The sequence below is a fragment of the Loxodonta africana genome, chromosome 7 (genome assembly GCF_030014295.1).
Source record: "Loxodonta africana isolate mLoxAfr1 chromosome 7, mLoxAfr1.hap2, whole genome shotgun sequence".
NCBI lineage: Eukaryota > Metazoa > Chordata > Mammalia > Proboscidea > Elephantidae > Loxodonta > Loxodonta africana.
In genome coordinates this window covers 34,684,051-34,710,065 of record NC_087348.1, presented here as the reverse complement: position 1 = coordinate 34,710,065, position 26,015 = coordinate 34,684,051, and the positions used below count along the sequence as shown (strand labels likewise).

General features: G+C 40.4%; 1 pseudogene; it reads left to right on the top strand.

The window, feature by feature from the left end:
* Positions 1-16,723: 16,723 nt before the first annotated feature.
* Positions 16,724-18,615, top strand: LOC100660106 (olfactory receptor 4X1-like; annotated as a pseudogene).
* The last annotated feature ends 7,400 nt before the right edge of the window (positions 18,616-26,015 follow it).

Below are 26,015 nucleotides of genomic sequence, written 5' to 3'. Positions count from 1 at the left end.
ACAATGGTGGATGGAGGATATATGGTACAGTAGGGAAATAAATGACTCCAGCCATTCTTGGTAAGAACACATATTGTCATGATTGAGTTGAACTATCATCAAAAGTTTTCAGAATAAAATTTGAATGTTTGAATTTATGTCTAATCTGTAAATGCCTGAAATTATTGACCAGGCAAATGATTATATGCCACTTGGATTTCTTCTTAACAGTCTGCTTTACTCCATAGAGCATGAAAGCACCACTACTCCTTTTCCCTTACCCGTGTTTGAGATGAAACCTTCATCATCCTGGGTCACTGAGTGTCTATGATGAACACTTGTTGATAAGCGTTGGCCATGTAGTATTAGCAAAATCAGATTTTTGTTGTGTTAAGCCATTGAGATTTATATTGGTTTTTATTGCATCATCACCTGACTTATCCTGACTGAACACTTGATATACAAAGCTCTCCATCATATCTTTTTCTACTGTTCCAACCTCTATCTCACCTCTCTATCTCTTGTTGTTAGGTTCTGTCGAGTCATTTTCAACTCACAGTGACCACATGTGACAGAGTAGAACTGCTTTATATGGTTTTCTTAGCTGCAGTTTTTACGGGAGCAGATCACCAGGTCTTTCTCCCACGTAGCTACTGGGTGGGTTCAAACCGATAACCTTTCAGTTAAGCCGAATGCTTAACCTTCTGTGCCATGGTTCCGTTTCCAATGTATATCCAAGTTGGAAAGAAAGGTGGTAGAATACTGAATGAATGTGGAGTAACTTCATTTTGGTATGTCCTGTATACATTAGCCCCCGAACCAAAAAGAACCTAAGCCCGTTGCCATCGAGGCAATTCTGACCCATAGGGACCATATGAGACAGGGTAGAAATGCCCCATAGGGTTTCCAAGGCTTTACAGAAGATGACTGCCACATCTTTCTCCCACAGAGTGGCTGGTAGGTTCAAAAAGACAACCTTTCAGTTTGCAAATGGGCACTTAATCACTATATATTAATTTTGCCACCAAATCACTATGTATTAATTTTGATGTGATGTTTTACTGCCTATAATTAAAACAATTGCTATAACCCATATCATTTTTCGTAGGCTAAAACTTCTGAACTGTGGCAAATTGTTCCTTTATCTATGTAAAATCAAACAAAAAACAAAAACAAACAAACACGTTGCTGTGGAGTTAGTTACAAGAGTAGAACCGCCCCATAGGATTTCCAAGAAGTGGCTGGTGGATTTGAACTGCCAACATTTTAGTTAGCAGCCATATCACTTAACCAGTGTGGCACCAAGGCTCCTTATCTATATAGGAGTAAATTAATCCTAGACCATAATAAAGGAAACCCTGGTGGCTTAGGGGTTAAGAGTTCTGCTGCTAACCAAAATGTTGGCAGTTGGAATCCAACAGTTGTTCCTTGGAAACCTCATGGGGGCAGTTCTACTCTGTCCTATATGGTTGCTATGAGTCAGAATCGACTTGATGGCAATGGGTTTACACCATAATAAAGAAACTCCAAAATTTCAAGGACAAAACATAACGAAAATATATGAAAGGATATACTAAAGGTTGTATACAGGCTCAGACTTGTAGAGAAATCAGACATGCCAATTTACTTACAAAGATTTGTCCTGAAAGGAGAAAGTTGTGAAAATAATTGATAAATATATGTATCATAAAGTTACATAATACATAAAACATTTTTATATATCATTTTGGGGGTATATAATACATTATATAATACAGGTTCCTGGGTGGCAAAACAACCTGCTCTCAGCTACTAATCTAAAGCTGGTGGTTTGAAACCACCCAGGGATGCCTCAGAAGAAAGGCCTGGTGATCTGCTTCTGCCAAGATTGCAGCCAAGAAAACCTTATGGGGCAGTTCTACTCTGTAACACACAGGGTTGCCACGATTTGGGATCAATGCGATGGCAATGAGTTTGGTTTTTTATTATGTAATACATATCATATTATAGATAATATATTTTATAATTGTATAATACACATTGCATATAATTATATGTTTAATATATAATTATGAAGGATAGTGATTGTTCAGTGGTAGAATTCTCGCCTTTCATATGGGAGACCTAGGTTCGATCGATTCCCTGCAAATGCACCTTATCTGCAGCCACTACCTGTCAGTGAAGGCTTGCCTGTTGTTATGTTCCTGAGCAGGTTTTATCAGAGCTTTCAGATGACAGTGGACTAGGAAGAAAGGCCTAGTGATCTGCTTGTGCAAGTCAACCCATGAAAACCCTATGGATCACAACAGATCAGTCCTATTGTTCAGGGGGTTGTCCTGAGCCAAGGGCAAACTCAACACAGCTAACAACAACATATATATTTATATGCATGACACTACAATGTATATTGTATATTATATGTTACATCCTTCACCCTCCACCCTCCATCCTATATCCACCCTGTGTCCTGTATCCACACTCCATCTTGTCTCCACTTCCATCTTGCATTCACCCTCCATCCTGTAACTGCCCTACATCTTGTATCCACCCTTGACCCTCAGTCTTCTCTCCACCCTCTATCCTGTCTCCACCTCTGTCTTGTCTTCACTTTCCATTTTGTATTTGTCCTCCATCTTGTCTCCACTCTCCACCTTCCATCTTGTCTCCAACTTCAGCATGTCTTTGCCCTCCATCTTGTCGTCATCCTCCATCTTGTTCCACCCTTCATTTTGTACCCATCCTTCATCTTGTCTCCACCCTCCATGTTGTCTCCACCCCACCTTTTGTTTTGTTTCTTCCCTCTTCCTCCATCCTGTTTTCATACTCTATCTTGTCTCTGTCCTCCTTCTTCCATTTTGTAACCCTCCTTCATGTTTTCTCCACTCTCCAGCCTCCATTTGTGTCCACCCTCCATTTTGTCTCTGCCCTTTTTTGACTCCAGCCTCCATTCTCCATCTTGTTTCTACCTTCCACCTTGTTTCCTCCCTCCATCATGTCTTCAGTGTCTAGCCTCCATGTTGTTTCCACCCTATCTTATCTCCACCTCTGCTTCCTCCATCTTGTCTCCATCCTCCATCTTATATTCACCATCCATTTTGTATTCATCCTCCATCTTGTCCACCCTCCAACCTCCATTTTGTCTACATCCTGAATCTCGTCTCCACTCTTCATCCTCCATCATGTCTTCTCCCTCCATCTTGTCTCCAACCTCCACGCTCCATCTTGTCTTTGCCCTCCATCTTGCCACTGTCCTCCATTTTGTATCCATCCTCCATGTCTCTAGCCTTCACCATCCATCTTGTGTCCACCCTCCATCTTTTTTCCACTATTTTGTATCCACCTTCCATCTTGTGTACATCTTCCATCGCCCATCATGTCCCCACACTGCATCTTGTCTACATCCTCCATCTTGTTTATACCCTTAATTTTGTATCCATCCTTCATCTTATCGCCACCCTTCATCTTCCATCTTGTCTCCACCTTCCATCCTCCACCTTGTTTCCACCCTCTGTCTTATTTCCCCCTTCAATTTTGTATCCATCTTCCATTTTGCCTCCATCCTCTAACCTGCGTCTTATCTCCGCCCTCCATTTTGTATCCATCCTCTCTTTTGTATTCATCCTCCATCTTGTACCTACCCTACACCGTACACCTTGCCTGTATCCTCTATCTTGTTTCCATCCTTTATTTTATAATCATCCTCTATCTTGTGTCCACCTTCCACCTTCCATTTTGTCCCTATCCTCCATCTTATTTCCACCTGTCATCTTGTTTCCATGCTCTGAAGTGTCTCCACCCCTCATAATGTCTCAAACCTTCATCCTCCAATTTGTCTCCACCCTCCATCTTGTATCTTTCATCCATCTTGTCCCCATTTTCCATCTTGTCAATTGGTTAAATGTCATTTTGAGCTGTAAGTTTATTGGCCTTTCTCCATTAGATGGTGAACTCCTCGTGGGAAAGCACTGAGCCTTATTCACATCCATGTCTGTAGAATTTGGCATATTAAAAACAAAAAACCAAACCTGTTGCCATCGAATCAATTCCAACTCATATTGACCCTATAGGACAAGTAGAACTGCCCCATAGAATTTCCAAGGAGCACCTGGTGGATTTCAACTGCCCACCTTTTCTTTAGCAGCCGTAGCACTTAACCACTACAGCACCTGTGTTTCCATTTGGCCTATGGGAAGTTTAAATAAATGTAATGTTGTATTGGATGAAAACCATACAAATGAGAATTATATGTTGCTTCAGAGCATTATCCAATCATTGCTTAATTTCCAGTCAGACTCCAATTTTATCAGTCATTTTTAAGCATTGTATATATATATACACACACATATATTTACTTTGAGTGTCGCTGATTTCTTCAAAGTCCTGCCTACATATATTTTGCTATCTAATTTCAAGTGACTTTCAGAAAATATTTTGAACTTTTTTCCTTGGAATTTTGTCCATATTTTCCCCTCATAGTTTAACTTGAAAAGTTGTTACAAGTATTTATTTACAAAGTTGTGTAGTTCAGAATGAAACAGTTCAGAGGGTGAATGAAAACCCACACTACACTTCTGAGATGATGTTTCAGAGGCACAGTTGTAATTTTAATGTAGCTTCATCTCTGGCTGATCCTAGCACCACCTCAGCTATGGTTCCACATTAATTTTTATTCATGTCTTCTAAGAATCTTAAAGTTAATCTCCATTCACCCTAGTCATAAATCCAAGTTTTTCCAAATAAGGAAATGCATAGGGTAGCAATATCTTAGTAACTTTCATTATTGTCTTGGTACAGGTGTTCTGATTATTTTTATTATGTTATGTATTAGCCACCTAATGTTTCTCCCCCAGACTACACTCAGACTACAATTTACTTCATTGACAGGAGCTGGTTAAAATCTACTAACCTGGCCTTCCAGCTCAGGACATCAGAATATTGATCACAAAAGTTGCTGATGGTTCACCTCTACCTGGTTTCTATCTACAGTGAGATCAAAAGGAATTTTTTTGTGTGTGGATTAGGCAAACTTTTCTTTCTTTTTTATTGTGTTTTAAGTGAAAGCTTACAATTCAGGTCAGTTTCTCATACAAAAACTTATACACACATTGTTATGTGACCCTAGTTGCTCTCCCTACAATGTGACAGCACACTCCTTCTCTCCACCCTGTATTTCCTTTGCCCATTCAACCAGCTCCTGTCGCCCTCTGCGTTCTCATCTTGCCACCAGACAAGAGCTGCCCACATAGTCTCATGTGTCTACTTGAGCTAAGAAGCAAACTCTTCACCAGTATCATTTTATGTCTTAAAGTCCAGTCTAATCTTTGTCTGAAGAGTTGGCTTTGGGAATGGTTTTAGTTTTGGGCTAACAGAGAGTTTGGAGGCCGTGACCTCTGGGGTGCCTCCAGTCTCCGTCAGACCATTAAGTCTGGTCTTTTTACTAGAATTTGAGATCTGCATTCCACTTTTCTCCTGCTCCGTCAGGATTCTCTACTGTGTTCCCTGTCAGGGCAGTCATTCATTGGCGGTAGCCTGGCACCACCTAGTTCTTCCAGTTTCAGGCTGATGGAGCCTCTGGTTTATGTGGCCCTTTCTGTCTCTTGTGCTCATATTTTCCTTGTGTGTTTGGTGTTCTTCATTCTCCTTTGTTCAAGGAGAGTTGAGACCAATTTATGTATCTTATATGGCCACTTGCTAGCTTTTAAGACCCCAGACATCACTCGCTAAAGTGGGATGCTGAACGTTTTCTTAATACACTTTGTTATGCCAGTTGACCTAGATGTCCCTGAAACCATGGTCCCCAGACCCTTGCCCCTGCTACTTTGTTCCTCGAAGTGTTTGGTTGTATTCAGGAAACTTCTTAGTTTTTGTTTCAGTCCAGTTGTGCTGACTTCCCCTGTATTGTGCGTTGTCCTTGCCTTCACCTAAAATAATATCTAATTAGTGAATACTCCTTTCCCTCCCTCTGCACCTTTGTAATCATCAACTAATGTTTTCTTCTGTGTTCTTATAATAGTGATCTCATACAATATTCGTCCTTTTGCAACGGACTAATTTCACTCAGCATAACGCCTCCCAGATTCCTCCATGTTATGAGATGTTTCACAGATTGATCATTGTTCTTTATCATTGCATAGTATTGCATTGTGTGAATATACTGTAATTTGTTTATCCAGTCATCCGTTGATGGGGACCTTGGCTGTTTTCATCCTCTTGCTCTTGTAAACAGTGCTGCAATGAACATAAGTGTGCATATATCTATTTGTGTGAGGGCTCTTATTTCTTAGGATACATTCCGAGAAGTAGGATTGCAGGATCATATGGTAGTTCTATTTCTAGCTTTTTAAGGAAGCACCAAATCAATTTCCAAAGTGGTTGTACCATTTTACAGTCCCACCAGCAGTGTATAGAGTTTCAGTCTCTCCACAACCTCTCCAACATTTATTATTTTGTGTGTTTTGGATTAATGCTAGCATCGTTGGGGTGAGAAGATATTTCATTATATCTTTGATTTGCATTTCTCTAATGGCTAATGATCGAGAGCATTTCCTCATGTATCTGTTAGCTGCCTGAATGTCTTCTTTGGTGAAATTCCTGTTCACATCCTTTGCCCATTTTTTAATTTGGATATTTGTTTTTTTGTTGTTGTTGAGGTTTTACAGTATCTTGTAGATTTTAGAAGTTAGATGCTGATTAGTTTTGTTGTAGCCAAAATTTTTTTCTCACTCTGTAGGTTGTCTTTCTACTCTTTTAGTGAAGTCTTTGGATAAGTGTTTGATTTTTAGAAGCTCCCAGTTATCTAATTTCTCTTCTGGTGTTTGTGTATTCTTAGTAATATTTTGCATACTGTTTATGACATGTGTTAGGGCTCCTAGCATAGTTCCTATATTTTCTTCCATGATCTTTGTCCCTTTAGGTTTTATATTTAGGTCTTTGATCCATTTTGAGTTAGTTTTTGTGCACGGAGTGAGGTATGGGTCTTGTTTCATTTTTTTGCAGTTGGATGTCCAGTTATGCCAGCACCATTTGTTAAAGAGACTGTTTTCCCTCATTGAACAGAATTTGGGCCTTTGTCAAATATCACCTGCTCATATGTGGATGAATTTATGTCTGGATTTTCAATTCTGTTCCATTGGTTTATGTATCTGCTGTTGTACCAGTACCAGGTGGTTTTGACTACTGTGACAGTATAACAGTTTCTAAAATCAGGTAGTGTGAGGCCTCCCACTTTGTTATTCTTCTTCAGTAACGCTTTACTCCCCCATGTGTCTGTCAGTTTGTCGTACCGTGGGGGCTTGTGTGTGGCTATGATGCTGGAAGCTATGCCACCAGTATTCAGATACCAGCAGGGTCACCCAGGGAGGACAGGTTTCAGCTGAGCTTCCAAACTAAGACAGACTAGGAAGAAGGACCCGGCAGTCTACTTCTGAAAAGCATTAGCCAGTGAAAACCTTATGAATACCAGCAGAACATTGTCTGATATAGTGCTGGAAGATGAGCCCCCCAGGTTGTAAGGCACTCAAAAACAGACTGGGGAAGAGCTGCCTCCTCAAAGTAGAGTCGACCTTAATCTTCATCTGCTGATGTGGCACGACTCAAAATGAGAAGAAACAGCTGCAAACATCCATTAATAATCAGAACCTGGAATGTACAAAATATGAAGCTAGGAAAACGGGAAATCATCAAAAATGAAATGGAACACATAAACATCGATATCCTAGGCATTAGTGAACTGAAATGGACTGGTATTGGCCATTTTGAATCAATCATATAGTCTACTATACTGGGAATGTCAACTCGAAGAGGAACGGTGTTGCATTCATTGTCAAAAAGAACGTTTCAAGATCTATCCTGAAGTACAACACTGTCAGTGATAGGATAATATCCATACGCCTACAAGGAAGACCAGTTAATACGACTATTATTCAAATTTACGCACCAACCACGAGGGCCAAAGATGAAGAAATAGAAGATTTTTATCAGCTGCTGCAGTCTGAAATTGATCGAACATGCAATCAAGATGCATTGATAATTACTGGAGATTGGATTGCGAAAGTTGGAAACAAAGAAGAAGGATCAGTAGTTGGAAAATATGGCCTTGGTGATAGAAACAATGCCGGAGATCAAATGATAGAATTTTGCAACATCAACGACTTCTTCATCGCAAATACCTTCTTTCACCAACATAAACAGTGACTATACACATGGACCTCGCCAGATGGAACGCACAGAAATCAAATTTACTACATCTGTGGAGATGATGGAAAAGCTCAATATCATCAGTCGGAACAAGGCCAGGGGCGGACTGTGGGACAGACCATCAATTGCTCATACGCAAGTTGAAGCTGAAACTGAAGAAAATCAGAGCAAGTCTACGAGAGCCAAAATATGACCTTGAATAAATCTCACCTGAATTCAGAGACCATCTGAAGAATAGATTTGATGCATTGAACACTAGTGACCGAAGACCAGATGAGTTGTGGAATGACATCAAGGACATCATCCATGAACAAAGCAAGAGGTCACTGAAAAGACAGGAAAGAAAGAAAAGACCAAGGTGGATGTCAGAGGAGACTCTGAAACTTGCTCTCAAACGTCGAGCAGCTAAAGCAAAAGGGAGAATTGATGAAGTAAAAGAACTGAACAGAAGATTTCAAAAGCCCTCTCGAGAAGACAAAGTAAAGTATTATAATGACGTGTGCAAAGAGCTGGAAATGGAAAAGCAAAAGGGAAGAATACGTTCGGCGTTTCTCAAGCTGAAAGAACTGAAGAAAAAATTCAAGCCTTGAGTTGCAATAGTGAAGGATTCTATGGGGAAAATATTAAATGATGCAGGAAGCATCAAAAGAAGATGGAAGGAATACAGAAAGTCATTATATCAAAAAGAATTAGTCGATATTCAACCATTTCAAGAGGTGGCATATGATCAGGAACCGATGGTACTGAAAGAAGAAGTCCAAGCTGCTCTGAAGGCACTGGCGAAAAACAAGGCTCCAGGAATTGATGGAATATCAATCGAGATTTTTCAATGAACTGATGCAGCACTGGAGGTACTCACTTGTCTATGCCAAGAAATATGGAAGACAGCTTCCTGGTCAACTGACGAGAAGAGATCCATATTTATGCCTATTCCCAAGAAAGGTGATCCAACCGAATGCAGAAATTATAGAACAATATCATTAATATCACAAGCAAGCAAAATTCTGCTGAAGATCATTCAAAAATGGCTGCAGCAGTATATCGACAGGGAACTGCCAGAAATTCAGGCCAGTTTCAGAAGAGGACGTGGAACCAGGGATATCATTGCTGATGTCAGATGGATCCTGGCTGAAAGCAGAGAATACCAGAAGGATGTTTACCTGTGTTTTATTGACTATGCAAAGGCATTTGACTGTGTGGATCATAACAAGGTATGGATAACACCGCGAAGAATGGGAATTCCAGAACACTTAAATGTACTCATGAGGAACATTTACATAGATCAAGAGGCAGTTGTTTGGACAGAACAAGGGGATACTGATTGGTTTAAAGTCAGGAAAAGTGTACTTCAGGGTTGTATTATTTCACTATACCTAGTTAATCTGTATGCTGAACAAATAATACGAGCAGCTGGACTATATGAAGAACGGGGCATCAGGATTGGAGGAAGACTCATTAACAACCTCCGTTATGTAGGTGACACAACCTTGCTTGCTGAAAGTGAAGAGGACTTGAAGCACTTACTAATGAAAATCAAAGACCACAGCCTTCAGTATGGAGTACACAACAACATAAAGAAAACCAAAAACCTCACAACTGGACCAATGAGGAACATCGTGATAAATGGAGAAAAGATTGAAGTTGTCAAGGATTTCATTTTACTTGGATCCACAATCAACAGCCATGGAAGCAGCAGTCAAGAAATCAAAAGACGCATTGCATTGGGTAAATCTGCTGCGAAGGACCTCTTCAAAGTATTGAAGAGCGAAGATGTCACCCTGAAGTCTAAGGTGCGCCTGACCCAAGCCATGGTATTTTCAATCACATCATATGCATGTGAAAGCTGGACAATGAATAAGGAAGACCGAAGAAGAGTTTATGCCTTTGGATTGTGATGTTGGTGAACAATATTGAATATACCATAGACTGCCAAAAGAATGAACAAATCTGTCTTAGAAGAAGTACAACTAGAATGCTTCTTAGAAGCAAGGATGGCGAGACTGTGTTTTACGTACTTTGGACATGTTGTCAGGAGGGATTAGTCCCTGGAGAAGGACATCATGCTTGGCAGAGTACAGGGTCAGCAGAAAAGAGGAAGACCCTCAATGAGGTGGATTGACACAGTGGCCGTAAGGATGGGCTCAAGCATAACAACGATTGTGAGGATGGCGCAGGACTGGGCAGTGTTTCATTCTGTTGTGCATAGGGTCGCTGTGAGTCAGAACCAACTCGAGGGCACCTAACAACAACAATGCTTTACTTATCCAGGGCATCTTCCCTTTCCATATGAAGTTGGAGATTTGTTTCTCCCTCTCTTCAAAAACTGCTGTTGGAATTTGGATCGGGATTGCGTTGTATCTGTAGGTTGTTTTGGGCAAAATAGACAGTTTTACAATGTTGAGTCTTCCTATCCATGAGCAAGGTATGTTTTTCCACTTATGTAGGCCTCTTTTGGTTACTTGCAGTAGTGTCTTGTAGTTTTCCTTGTATAGGTCTTTTACATCTCTGGTTAGATTTATTCCTAAGTATTTTATCTTCTTGGGGGCTATTGTAAATGGTACTGATTTGGTGATTTCCTCTTCGATGTTCTCTTTTTTGGTGTAAGAGGAATCCAACTGATTTTCGTGTGTTTATCTTGTATCTTGATGCTCTGCTGAACTCTTCTAGTAGTTTCAGTAGTTTTCTTGTGGATCCTTTAGGATTTTTCTTTATAAGATCATATCATCTGCAAATAGAGATACTTCTACTGCTTCCTTGCCAATTTGAATGCCTTTTATTTCTTTTTCTAGCCTAATTGCTCTGACTAGGACCTCCAGCACAATGTTGAATAAAAGTGGTAATAAAGGGCATCCTTGTCGGGTTCCCATTCTCAAGGGGAACACTTTCAGATTCTATCCATTTAGGATGACGTTGGCTGTTGGCTTTGTGTAAATGCCGTTTATTATTTTGAGGAATTTTCCTTCTATTCCTATTTTGCTGAGGATTTTTATCATGAATGGGTGTCAGACTTTGTCAAATGCTGTTTCTGTATCAATTGATAAGATCATGTGGTTCTTGTCTTTTATATATGTGATGGATTACATTGATTCTTTTTCTAATGTTGAACCATTCCTGCATACTTAGTATGAATCTCACTTGGTCATCGTGAAATAGTGTTTTTTTTTTTTTTTGATATTTTTTTGAATTCTTTTGGCTAGAATTTTGTTGAGGTTTTTTGGGCAAAGTTCATGACAGATACTGGTCTCTAGTTTTCTTTTTTGTGTTGTCTTTACCTTGTTTTGGTATTAGGGTTATGCTGGTTTCACAGAATGAGTTTGGGAGTATTTCATCCTTTTCTTTACTCTGAAATACCTTTAGTAGTACTGGTGTTAACTCTTCTCTGAAAGTTTGGTAGAATTCTCCAGTGAAGCCATCAGAGCCAGGGCTTTTTTCGTTGGGAATTTTTAAATTATCTTTTCAATCTCTTCTTTTGTTATAGGTTTATTTAATTGTTTTACCTCTATTTGTGTTAGTTTAGGCAGGTTGTGTGTTTCTAGAAATTTGTTCACTTCTAGGTTTTCAAATTTGTTAGAGTAAAATTTTTCAGAGTATTCTGTTATGATTCTTTTAATCTCAGTTGGGTTGTTGTGATATTGCCTATCTCATTTCTCATTCAAGTTATTTTCTTCCTCTCCTGTTTTTCTTTTGTCAGTTTGGCCAAAGGTTTATCGATTTTGTTGACGTTTTCAAAGAACCAGCTTTTGGTCTTGTTAACTCTTCCAGTTGTTTTTCTCTTCTCCATTTCATTAAATTCTGCTCTAATTTTTATTATTTGCTTTCTTCTGGTGCTCCAGGGCTTCTTTTGCTGCTTTCTTTCTATTTGTTTGCGTCGTAGAGATAATTCTTTGATTTTGACCCTTTCTTCTTTTTGTATGTGTGCGTTTATTGCTATAAATTGATCTCTGAGCACCAATTTTGCTGTGTCCCAAAGGGTCTGGTGGGAAGTGTTTTCATTCTCATTTGATTCTATGAATTTCTTTATTACGCCCTTAATTTCTTCTGTAACCAGTAGTTTTTGAGCAAAATATTGTTCGGTTTCCATGTGTTTGTTTTTTTTTCCTTGCTTTTTCTCTTATTGATTTCTACTTTCACGGCTTTATGGTCAGAAAAGATGCTTTGTATTATGATGTTTGGATTCTGTTAAGGCTTGTTTTACGGCCTAAGATGTGGTCTATTCTGGAGAACGTTCCATGTAAGTTGGCAAGAGAGTATACTTGGCTGCTGTTGGATGGAGTGCTCTGTATATGTCTATGCATTCAAGTGGGTTGATTGTGGCATTTAGATCTTCCGTGCCTTTATTGAGCTTCTTTCTGGATGTTCTGTCCTTCACCAAAAGTGGTGTGCTGAAGTTTCCTCCTATTATTGTGAAGCTGTCCATCTCTTCAATGTTGTTAGAGTTTGTTTTAGTATTATGGCTATACCCTACTGGTATATTGACCCTTTAATCATTATATTGTGCCCATCCTTATCCTTTTTGGTGGATTTAACCTTAAAGTCTGCTTTATCAGAAATTAACATTGCCACTCTTGGTCTTTTTTGATTGTTGTTTGCTTGATATATATTTTTTCCATCCTTTGAGTTTTAGTTTGTTTGTGTCTTTAAGTCTAAGGTGTGTCTTTTGTAGGCAGCATATAGATGGATCTTTTTTTTTTTTTTAATCCATTCTGTCACTTTCTGTCTCTTTATTGGTGCATTTAGTGCATTTATATTCAGCAGAAATATTGCTGGGTATGAGTTTAGTGCTGTCATTTTGATGTGTCATTAACAGTTTCTTTTTTCCACTTAATCTTCTGTACTATTTCTTTATGTATTGTCTTTTCCTCTTTCTCATTGTTATTGCTTTTTTATTTGGTGAGTCTTTATGTTTTTCTTGTTTTTTATTTTAATGTGTAGGATTGTCAGCTTCTTTTGTGGTTACCTTAATATTTACTCCTATTTTTCTAAGTTTAAACCAATCTTTTATTTCTTTATATTGCCTTGACTTCCTCGCCATATGAAAGATGTATGACCACATTTTTTTAGTCCCTCTTTTTTGATTTGATGTTGTCGTTTTTGCATAATGATGTCTCTGTTTCCCTGTTTTGAGCATTTTAAGTTTGATTTATTTTTGTGATTTTCCTATCTGGGTTGATATCTGGTTGCTCTGTCCTGTGTTCTAGTCTTGGGTTGTTATCTGATGTTATTGACTTTTTAACCAGAGGACTCCCTTTAGTATTTCATGTAATTCTGGTTTGGTTTTTGCAAATTTCCTAAACTTCTGTTTATCCGGATATGTCCTAATTTTGCTATCATATTTGAGAGACAGTTTTGGTGGATATATAATTCTTGGCTGGCAATTTTTTTCCTTCAAGACTTTATATATATCATCCCATTGCCTTCTTGCCTGCATGGTTTCTTTTGAGTAGTCTGAGCTTAGTCTTATTGACTCTCCTTTTTAGGTGACTTTTCTTTTATCCTTAGCCATTCTCAAAATTCTTTATCTTTGGTTTTGGCAAGTTTGATTATAGTATGTCTTGGTGACTTTCTTTTAGGATCTAGCTGGTGCGGGGTTCAAAGAGAATCTTGGGTAGATATCTTCTCATCTTTCGTGATATGGAGGAAGTTTTCTGCCAACAGATCTTTAAAAATTCTCTGTATTTTCTGTTATCCACCCCCTCCCCCCCATTCTGGGGGTCCTATCACTTGTAGGTTGTTTCTCTTTTGATAGAGTCCCACATAGTTCTCAGTGTTTCTTTATATTTTAAAATTCTTTTATCTGATTTTTCCTTGAGTAAAATGGTTTCGTGTGCTTTACCTTCAATCTCACTAATTCTAATTTCCAGTTCCTCAACTCTGCTCCTGTGACTTTGTATTGAGTTGTCTAATTCTGAAATTTTATTGTTAATCTTCTGGATTTCCGTTTGCTGTCTCTGTCTATATTCTTGCAGCCTATTAAATTTGTCATTTATATTTGCTTGCTGTGTCCTAGCTTCTTGTTTTTTTTTTTTTCCGATATGCCCAAATAGGGTGCTCAAGTGAGCTAGTTTGATTATTGGTGCCTTTGAAGCTGTAATGTCCTGTCGTTAGGTGGTTAGAGCTGTTACTAGGTATATGAGCCCAGGAGTCCATTTACTTTTCTTGTTTGGATTCAGCTCAGGTAGTCAGTCACCAAGTGTGTAGTACAGGCTCTCACCTACAGTCTTAGATGAGCAGGGATGATTGGTGTAAGCACAGGTACCTGGCTACAATTAGGTAGTCACGCACTGAGCAAGGCAGGTGACTGACAACCGCCCCTGAGTGTCTGTGAGGAAAGAATGTCCCTGTTTCCTAGGGCACCTCGGGGGGGGGGGGGTGGGCTTTTCAGCCTGACTATGTGCACCCAATGCTCTTGGCTATAAGGACTTATCCCTGGATCCCTGTCAAGGGTGGTTAGGTGGTGTGGGTGAACCACCAGTCCTCAGGTCCCTGATGTGGGTAGGTAAGGGCCCTGCTTATTAGGCAGAGTAGTGTCAAACATCATGAGCCTACCTCTCTACCATATAGCTGAAACCGTTGAAATTAGACTTTAGGTATATACCCTGTTGTGCTGTGCTAATGACAGCCTACACTGTGGAAGTGGGCCCACACAGGTCTATGCAGGGTTGAAAGGGACCACTTACGCATGTGCCTAGGCAAAGGAACTGTTTCTGCCCTGAGTTCCCAGCTTAAGGAAGCTGGCAGATTCTTTTTTTTCACCTGTTTGTTAATTTGTTCCTTCTCCAAAGCCGGAGGATGGCTCAGGTGCATGACAAGTTCTACTTGCAACTCAGGGAAAGTGGTTATCACTGATGCCGGCTTGGGACCTGGTGCAGAACAAGGAGGGTCAGTTAAATGGGGGAGTGTTTTTTTCCAAAGGGGTGTTCTTTGGTCTGCTTGTTAGATTAGACACAAGTACTTAATTTTTGCCAAGACAGCCTGTTGCTTTTCACTGATTCTGGAGGTGTGAGTGAACTCTCCACTGCTCAGTCTCTCCTCATGTGGAAAATACGTTCTGAATGCCACTGCTTGCCTCACAACACTTGCACCAGCTAATCTGGACTAAGGCGAAGGAAAAAGTCAAAGGCTTTTAAGTCACGTTTATAACAGTCCCTACTGAAATCAGATCTCCAGAGCACAGCAAGTCTGCACAAGGAAAGCCTGGGTGTCAAGCCTACTTCCTGCAGCAACAGCATGTTGCAAAGGGTGTTGTTGTTGTTAGTGGCCTCCAGGTCAGCTCTAACACGTGGCGACCTTAAGTATAACAGAAGGATACATTGTCCAATCCTCACAATCTTTGGTATATTTGAGCCTGCTGTTGCAGCCACTGTGTCTATTTGTCTCATGGAAGGTTTCCCTTGTTTTCACTGACTCTCCACTTTACCAAACAGGCTGTCATTTGAACAGTGGACGATAGGGCAGAGTAAATGCATAATAAATTATCATCATACAGTTTGTAATTTGTGTTTAAAATATATGAGCCCATTCAATTCTCAAAAAAACACTCCACAAAAAGTATTTTTATTCCCATTTTTTGGTAAAAATTATAGATTTGGAAGGGTTTCTGTACTTGTTTGAGGTCACAGAGCTATTAAGTGGCAGTGCTAGGATTTAAATTCAGGTCCTCTGAAACTAAACCCTCTGTTCCTGTCACTAGGTCACAGTGCCATAGCCCTTTTCCAACATGCTGAGGACTGGCCTGGACTGCAACCTGGGCTTTGAAGTGTGTGAATATCATTTCAGGATATTTTTGGGTTTGCTGGCAGGGCTTGTTTCACCTTGAGGGAATGACCACTTAAAAGGCTGGGATCTGGTCACCCTCTGGGTCTCTTTAAGAAGCTGTGTCTGTAGGAGGCAGGCCTGACACCCATCTTCCAGGCTTTCCTTGCGTAGACTTGCTGTGCTCTGGGGATCTGATTTAAGCACCTCAGAACAAGCCCCTGGAACAACAGGCTATGCTATAGAATGGGACTTTAATGTCTGTGACTTGTTTCTCAGATGTTAGCCCCATGGACCATGGAGGCAGTCTGCTACAGCGTCACATTTCCCCTTCTCCATACCCACCTCCAAGGACAGTGGTTGAATATCCACGACTTTGATCCTTTCCCCACCTTAGCTTCTTTTTATGCCTGTTAGGAACCCTGGTCAGTTTCACGGGCTGTAGAATAATTGGGTTGAGACATTCCAGCATTTGTTGACAGTAATCTGTCCCACATCATAGTGTAAGGCAAGCTTGATATAAAACTCCTATGTTGCAACCAATATAAGGTACTCTGGAAACCCTGGTGGCATAGTGGTTAAGTGCTACAGCTGCTAACCAAAGGGTCGGCAGTTCGAATCTGCTAGGCGCTCCTTGGAAACTCTATGGGGCAGTTCTAGTTTGTCCTATAGGGTCACTATGAGTCAGAATCGAGTCGACAACAATGGGCTTTTTTTTTTTAAATCAAGCAACTAATCATTGTCCTCTTGTCCACTTATCTCATAAAGAACATGTTTTAGGGAAGCAAAGTCAGAGTGGGAACTCAGAAGGGAGCAAAATGACAGTAGTCATCAAGGTTTGAAAAGGATGCTTCTAATTACTGATGAGAGTTCTTTGGTTTCTGTGATTCCAGGCTGTCAGCCCCTGCGGTTTAAGCCATGGCTGCTTCAAGCAATGACTGAATTTTCTTGGGACTTTCCCAGAACCAGGATGTGCAGAAGATCATTTCTGTGGTGTTTCTCCTCATGTACACAGCCATTTTGCTGGGCAATGGTCTCATTGTGGTGACCATTATGGCCAGCAAAGGCCTCATCTCCCCCATTTATTTCTTTCTAAGCTACTTGTTCTTTGTGGAGATCTGTTACTGTTCTGTCACAGCCCCTAAGCTCATCATCGACTCCTTTACCGAGAGGAAAGTCATTTCCCTCAAGGGGTGATTGACACAGATATTTTTCCTCCATTTCTTTGGTGGCGCTGGGATTTTTCTCCTGACAGTGGTGGCCTACGACTGCTATGTGGCCATCCGCAAGCCCTTGCTCCACACGACCCTCAAGAACCATCGTGTGTGTGGTCTCCTGGTGGAGGCCACCTGGGGTGGGGGCTTGCTACATTCTGCTGGGCAAACCTTCCTCATTTTCCAGCTACTATTCTGTGGCCCCAATATCATTGACCATTACTCCTGTGATGTCCACCCTGTGTTGAAGCTGGCCAGCTCAGACACCTTCCTCATTGGCCTGCTAGTCATTGCTAATGGCGGCTCCATTTCAGTGGTCAGCTTTGCTGTGCTGCTTGCTTTCTATGTGGACATCCTGCACTCACTGAGGAGACAGAGCTCAGAGGGGCAGCATAAGGGCCTCTCCACCTGTGCCTCACACATTACAGTTGTGGGTCTGTTCTTCATACCCTGTTCCTTTGTTTACATGAGGCCCTGTGTCATCCTCCCTGTGGACAAGCTAGTGGCTGTGTTTTACACAGTGGTCACACCACTCTTAAACCCCATCATTTACTCCTTCAGGAATGCTGAAGTGAAGAATTCTGTGAGGAGACTGATGGGGAGGAAAGTGACTTGGGAAGAGAAATAGATGAGGGAGTAGGGGCAAGAAATCGGGGTATCCAAGATCTTAATCTGCCTCTACCTTGAACGGAGAGAGTAGCCATGGGCTAGTCACCTTCATTCTTTAGGTTTCAGTTTCCTTGTCTTTATTGGATTGGACTGGAGGGGTGTCTGTGTGTGTTGGGGGAGGTGTTTTCCTCTTTTGGGCAGACCAAGCTGACCTAGAAGTGTTGGTCATCAGAACAGAAGACGTGCAGACTGTTTTGTCAGCAAATCTACGTGAGCTCCTACTAGCACTAGACTCAGCTTTCTAAAGAATCAAAATATAACCTCCGATGAGATCTGAAGTGATTTCAAAGCACTACACAATGCTATTCACTTTGTAAACGAAGGTTTTATTTTCCATGTATCATTACCATTTTTATCTCTAAAATTCTCTTTTGTTCACACCTTTCTGCCCTTCTTTTTTTCCCGTTTATCTTCCTTATGCCTCCAGTTGTTTGGCCTCTTAGTTTTCTCTCAGGTTATCAACTCCTTGATTTCTCTTGCTTTTCAGCCATTCCAACAAAGCATCCAGGTAACCCACTCACTTATATCACTGTGTATCTTGCCAGTACACATCCATGAGTACTCCACTTTTTCCCACTCTTTTACTCTGGACCTGCCTGTTGATTAAGGTATGGGTTTCACTGCCTTTGGGTCCTCATTGCTGCCCTACAATATTTTAGCCATCTCTTTTGAGTCCTATTCCCTGTAGACATCAGCCCAGACCATAAGAATGTACCCCAAAACCCTAGCTACAGCTCTGCCCCTCACTCTCAGCAGATGATTTTCTTCCACATACTTCCAGATTAATCACCCTAAAGGATTTCTCTGATTTCATCACTCCCCTCCTCAAAAACCTTCGATGATTCCCCATTGCCTACTTAACTACAAACTCCTTGTTTGGTATGAAACACCCTCAAGGTCTGAGCGTCTCTTCATGTCCTATCTTTATGTTCAGTTACACTCTGGTAGAGCTCACTGGTTTCTGAACATCCCTTTGTGCCGTTCCCATCCCTGTCAATACCTTATCTACCTGCCAAGGCCCAGCATTGGGGTCACACCACTCTTAAACCACCATTTACTCCTTCAGGATTGCTGAAGTGAAGAATGCCATGAGGAGACTGATGGGGAGAAAAGCGATTTGGGAAGAGAAATAGAGAGTTAAAAAAAAAACAAAACAAGAAACTGGGGTATTCGAGATCTCACTCTGCCTCTACCTTTAATGGACAGAGTGACCTTGGGCTAGTCACCTTCTTTCTTTAGGTTTGTCTTTATGGGATTAGACTGGAGGTATGTGTGTGGTGGGGTGGGGGTAGGGGAATGCTGTTACTTTCAGGAAGCTTCCCTGATTATCCCATCTGGATATGTTCTGTTCCTTCTTTGAACTCCCAGAGTACTTAGTGGGAATCCTTGAAGGCTTTTACTACCTGTGTTTCATTTTTTATCCACTTCCATCGGAATGTCATGACTTTGAGGATATGGCCTGTACTTTACTCATCTTTGTATCTTTTACTCTAAATAACATATAGCAAAACAATAAATATTTGGCCAGGTAGGTTTTTGGAAGTTATTTGTGTTTCAGCTTGTAAGTGAATAAATGGTTGATGTATCTCTATTTTCATCTCCAGTATCTTAGTAATATGCTAATGTCACATATTACTTCCTCATGACAAACCAATGTTACATATTACTGTTACACTTTACTTCCTAAGACAAACCAATGATCACTTCTGATATTGTTTCTAAGAATAGTGTTTGGATATAAATAATGGATGTGTATGTATGCGTTTTACAATTTACCAAGAGCTTTCACATATTTTATCTCATTTGATCCCACAGCAGCCTGGTGAGCTAAGCGTGATTTCCTGTTTTACAGATGAAGAGACTGGAAGGTCAGCATCTTTTTTTAAAATTCATTTTGCTGCTGTTGAGAACGTACACAGCAATACATACACCAATTCAACCGTTTCTTCATGTACAATTCAGTGTCATTGTTTACATTCTTTGAGTTGTAAACTATTACCACTCTCTTTTTCTGAGCTGTTCCTCCCTCATTAACATAAACACACTGGCCCTTAAGGTTCCTATCTAATTTTTCGATTTGCTGCTATCACTTTGATCCCACAGATTGTTGTTAAAAGAGTATAACGCTCAAGACAGACACTTTTTACTAGTTAAGCTAAAATATTTGGTTTTAAGAAGACTTCAGAGGATATTTTTGGTTTAAGTATTAAAAATGATCTTAGGACAATAGTTTCAGGGGTTCATTCAGCCCCTTGATACTGGACAGTCTGGATTCCATGAGAATTTGAAATTCTGTCCTGCATTTCCCCCATTTGATCAGGATTCTTCTATAGAATCTTTGATCAACATGTTTAGTAATGGTAGCTAGGAAGGAGGTCAGTGTCTTTTGTTGTTGTTGTTGTTGTTGTGTTTTAGGTGAAAGTTTATAGCTCAAATTAGCTTCTCATTCAAAAATTCGTAGAAAAATTGTTTTGTAACATTGGTTGCAATCCCCACAATATGTCAGAACTCTCCCCCTTTCCCTTTACACCGCAGGTTCCCCAAGTCCATTTGTCCAGGCTTTCTGTCCCTTCCTGCCTTCATGTCTTTGCTTTTGGGTAAGTGTTACCCACTAGATCTTCTATACTTGATTGAACTAAGAAGCACATTCCTCACGTGTTATTGTTTGTTTTATAGGCCTGTCTAATCTTTGGCTGAAAGGTGGGGTTTAGGAGTGCCTTCGGTTCCGAGTTAGCAGGGGGTCTAGGGCCATAGACTCGGAGATCCCTCCAGTCTCTGTCAGACCTGTAAGTCTGGTCTTTTTTTGTGAATTTGAATTCTGTTCTACATTTTTCCCTACTCTGTCCAGAACCCTTTATTGTGAACCCATCCAGTGGCTTCATGGGAGAAAGACTTGGAGGTCTGCTTCTGTAAATATTATAGCCTTGGTCCCATAGGGTGACTATGAGTCGAACATAGACGAGATGGCATCTAACAATAACATGTTAACATAAGTTGGTTTTTGAGGCGGTATTTTAGTTTAAACTTGTCCCTGCTGCTTAAAAAAGATCACTTCACATTGAACACCAGCTTATTTCCCCAAACAGATGGCACAAAACCATGCCCTGCACGTAGTAGCTGCTTAATAATTACATGTTGAATGGATGAGCTTAGGATGACTCAGTATAGGAATCTAACGCAAGGATAAAAACAGCAGCTTCCTTAACTCGAAAGTTGTCTGAAATATTGTTACTGTGACAAGGGGGTATTGCTGTCTCCATGGCCCACTCCTCTAATTGGGATGCCATGCCCCTGGGCTCTCATTAGCAAGCCTCAAGTTACTTTTACTAAAAATGAATGTGCTATGGTTTCCAAAGTAGAGGTGTACAAGTCTGATGATGGTTATGGGTGGGGCAATATCACTTGATCCTCCCTTGAACCCTCGGTGTTTAAAAGTTACTGCACCCTTCAGTTCTCCTGCCAGACTCCTTGACTTAGTTCACTTAGCTGAGGAGTGTGGAGTTCACTCAGGTCAGTTCCCGCATGGCTCAGTCTTTCTGGCACGCTATAGCTAGACTAAACCTGAACTGACCAAGAACTCTTACAGAGAACAGTTGTCCTCATTTGCTTTGTTTGTTCCTGATCCCCTCTATGAAAGTTCTGCTGCACAGTATCAGGGTGTTTCTCAGGCTCCTGCCTTCAATGCACCAAGTGTGAGTTTTTACATATGGGTTCATTTCTTTTTCTCAGGATTCCCATGGTATCATTGCAGACGTTTTCCTGCAAACATTTTTAGCTCACTCCTTAGCTGCTGAGGAAATGTCCTTTTTGGGTGGTCAGATGCTCTCACTTTCTTGTTGTATAGTGACCAAGAAGACAGCTTTAAAACCAGGTACACTAGGCTCCAGTTTTGGCTCTGCCTTTTACTGGTTGTGTGAACTTGGTCAAGTCACTCATTTGCTCTAATCCTCACTTTCCACACATAAAAAATAGAAACAATCATAGGAGCTTCCTCATGTGAATGTTGATGGATGGATTGAGTGAGATATGCATTTCAAGTGCTCCACACAGGGCCAGGCATACAACATGTGCTCAATCATTGCAAGCTAGTGTAATTATATGACTCTAGTTAATATTCCTTATACTTGTGGAGAGGGTATCACAAAGCTCAGAGAGGGCATTCATATGTATTGAATTATTTAGAGTCTTTCCAGATGGATGTCCAGACTATGAGCTGGGAAGTGTGTGTGTAGAGCGGTGGGGTCAGGATTTACAGAGCAGGCTGAGTTCCCCAGCCTTTCCCATGGGTTTTTCTGATCTGTGGTTCCTGACACCACATTAGCTCTTTGGAAATTAGAACAGTCCCAGGCTTGAAACCCTTTCCCTAAAGCCCAGGTACCACCTGGCATGATATTCTTCCATGTAAATGAAATCTTTGGATACCTAATGGTTAAAATACTCTTAAAAGACTTTTTTACCTTTTAATGTTCTTTTTAAATACAGAGAATGTATCTGTTAACTGGTGAGAGATCAAAGTCAGTTTAAAGCATGGAAAACATGTAATGTGAACCCCACCCCAGCCCCCACCCATTTTCAGGGAAAGTAGCAAAGGTAATTAGTAAAAATGTAAAGCCATACCTTTGCTTTCTAGTTATTTTTAATTCAGCAAAAATTGGTTATCATTATAAGTGAATTGATTTGTTTTGTGTATTTCTACTTCTCCTGCTTAGAATCATAACATTTAGTCCTACTCTCATGTTTTATACATGGGGATGTAAGTACCAAAGAGAGGGCGGGAGTCTTTTGAAAAGGTCATCCAGCCACTAGCAATTGTACTGGGACTAAAACCGGATTCTTCTGGCTCCAGGACCGCTGCCCTTTTCACAGCATTGTGCTGCCTCCTTTGGCAAAGTCAAGTTCCATGTTAATATCTGAAATTTTTAAGCAGTGAGAGAGTGCATACTGTAGGAAGAGTGCAGTAAAAAGAGCATTTGTTTTTGAATCAGATAAATTTGGTTTTCATTCCCATTATGGCATTTACTATCAGTTATCTTGAGGAAGTCACTTAAATGTTCAATTGATTGAGTTTGCATTTCCCCACCTGTAAAGTGAGGACATTAATAATTATTTTAATGTGCTTTCATGTGTTTGAACTGGGATATTGTATGAAGCACATGAACAGTGCCTAACCCACAGTAGGGACTTCACAATGGTGGTAGTACCATGAGTTATAAGAAGTGGTACATCTTTTTTGTAGTATCTTTGGCCTTGGTCAGGTCCTCGCAGGCTGTGGTCTTGAGTGTGTTTCTGGCTTAAGAATGGTGGGAAGAATTTGGAGAGTACGAGAACAGAAATGAGTCCTTGGAGGAGAGGTTAAAGGTGTTTGCAGATGTTTAGACTGGAGAAGAGTGGTCTGGGTTGGGAGTTAATGATTGTCTTTGTTTTGTCAATGTCTTCTCTAATTCCTGAAAGAGTGGTTGTCATCAACCTGCACTGAGACTCTATCTGATCCTAAAAAATGTTCATGCCCCTCATCTCAACCTTCCCACTTTGAGGAATCAACCTTAGGGACAATTGTCCAGAGAGTCACAGAGCAGGGTCATTTGTTATAGTTAAAATTGGGAATAACTTAAAAGCCCATAAATAGAGAAATGGTCAAATAAATTTTGCGACTTTTAAAATAATACAAGTATTGAAAACACTTTTTACAGAATAGTACCTTGGGGAAATGCTCAAAGTGAAGGGGAAAACCTGGATGTAAAAGATTTGCATAATTGGAAGAAAACTACAAAGGGAAATTCACCATATGGTTAGTGATTTCTATTTCCTCATTATATTTTTTCTCTACTTCCCAAAATATCTCTAATGAGCTTGTATGAACTTGGGAAAATCAGTCGCTGAGCTTCATCTTCCTTATCTGTAAAATGAGAATAAGAATAGCAAATATGTAATAGGATTGCCTTGAGAAATAAAGTAAATCATGTATTATTTAAAATTTTACTGTAATAAAAGTAAAATACAAATTATTGTGTTTTTTTTTTTTTTCTGAGAGAATCTGGGTTAGAGCAAGTTAGACTATTGAACAGAAGGGAAGGGAAAATCAATCTTTGCTTGGACCACTTAAGTATGTTGTTCCTTTTTTATCCTTTAGGACTTTGTTTGAGAACAGGTGCTGGGACTACCCTGCTCATTGAGTTCTATGATTCTTTGTACCTGGAGTTTAATAAGAATGTTTTGAGATAAACAGAGATGATAAAGAACTCTGGAAATAAATCCAATGGCATTATCCTTGTAAATCAGTTTCCCACTTGAGTCTGACATGTAACCATTGAGATCTACTGAGACCTAACAATAACTGATATTTACTGAGCACCTACTACCTGTTGCTGTCAAGTTGATCTCCACTCATGACAACACCATGTGTGTCAGAGTTGAACTGTGTAGGGTTTTCATTGGCTGACTTATTGGAAATAGATTGCCAGGCCTTTCTTCTGAGGTGTCTCTGGATGGACTTGAACCTTTAACCTTTTGGGTAGCAGGCAAGCTAGTTAACCATCTGCAGCACCCACAGACTTCCAAGCACCTCTGAAGTGCCGAGAATTATGCTACATACTTTTATATGCATTATCGCATAGGAGCCACACAAGAGACACCCTATGTGGTATTTCAATTACTATCTCCATTCTACAGATGCAGAAACTGAGTTTCTGAGAGGTCAAGTAACTCCTACACAGTGTTATTCAGTTAGGGAGTGACAGAGCTGAGAGAAGTCCCGCAGTCTGTCTCCAGAGCCTGGGGTCTTGCTGACTATGAAGCTATCTCCCAGTGCAGTTTGCAGAGGACACGCTGTACACCAGTAGTGTAATCCATGAGGGCATTTGTCCTCCACCACAATGCTCTTATTGGGTCTCTCTGGCAAGTTAAATGGACCAGATAAAAACAATGTGCATGTTTTACGCTTTAGATAACAACCAGATGTGGTAGAATTTCTTTTTCATGAAATAATGGGTAGGTCATTTCCCTGCTACCAATGTCTTTTTATAATGTAATCATTATAATATAATATAATCATTTTGTATTCACTTAAGTCTTTGGGGGAGGCTTTGAGGAATACAGAATGATAATCTAATTTTTGGTTATAGCATTTCTCCTTCAATGGCAGGGATTGGCTGGCTATTTCCAGACCTCTCTCTCTTCTCTATCCCTGTATCTCTCTGGTCAAAACATTAAGAATTTTAAGAGGGAATAAAAGAAGAATTCGGCTGGAAAATACATATGTTTTCAGTTGTGTGTCTCTGGGAGAGGAAGGTGCTTAATAAGCATGGGAAGAATGTCCTGGGAGATGACAATTAATTCCTTGTTCTTGCTTCTGTCATTGCCATTGCTTATTGTTCTATCATTCAGCTGCACTTTAATTTGGTTCCCCTGAGTAAACCCTTTGTGACAACCTCAGTGAGTCTGTGCTCCAGGCATTCCAATTCTTCCCCTTAGTCTTTTGTAAACCCTTTCCAGCACCCTAACTGTTCTGGAGATCCAGAACTGGAGCTTATTACAGTTCTTATAAATATGCTGAAGGCAAAAAACCAAACCTGTTGTTGTTGAGTTGATTCTGAGTCATGGCCACCCAGTATGTGACAGAGTAGAACTGCTCTATAGGGTTTTCTTGGCTGTAATTTTCATGGAAGCAGGCTGCCACGTCTTTCTTCTGCTGCACTGCTCTGTGGGTTCAAACCACCAACCTTTAGGTTAGTAGTCAAGCTCAAACTGTTTTCACCACCCAAACAAACATAAACAACCTATCGCTGTCGAGTCAATTCCGACTCATAGGACAGAGTAGAACTGACACATAGGGTTTTCAACGAGCACCTGGTGGATTTGAACTACCACCCAGGGACCTTACATGTGCTGAAGGAGCCCTTTTACTTTCCTGCACCTATGCATTGTCCTTGACAGGGTCAGTCTTACCACTTTTCTATGGCTTGTTTCAGTGGAAAGTAGTAGAGTTTTCCTTCTCTTAAAAGTTTCCACCTTACACACATTCCAGCTTTCACAGGTTTTACTGTAACAAAAGTAACTTGATTTGTTTTATGCAACCACAGTACCAAAGTGGTTATGATAAAAACAACGCTCAAACATATTCCAGGACTGTACTCTCTACCACCCCACCCTTGATGATGAACAATTAATAACCTATTTCCATCCTCCAGTTGCTGTTGATGTAACCACTGTAGAACTTACTACAGTTTT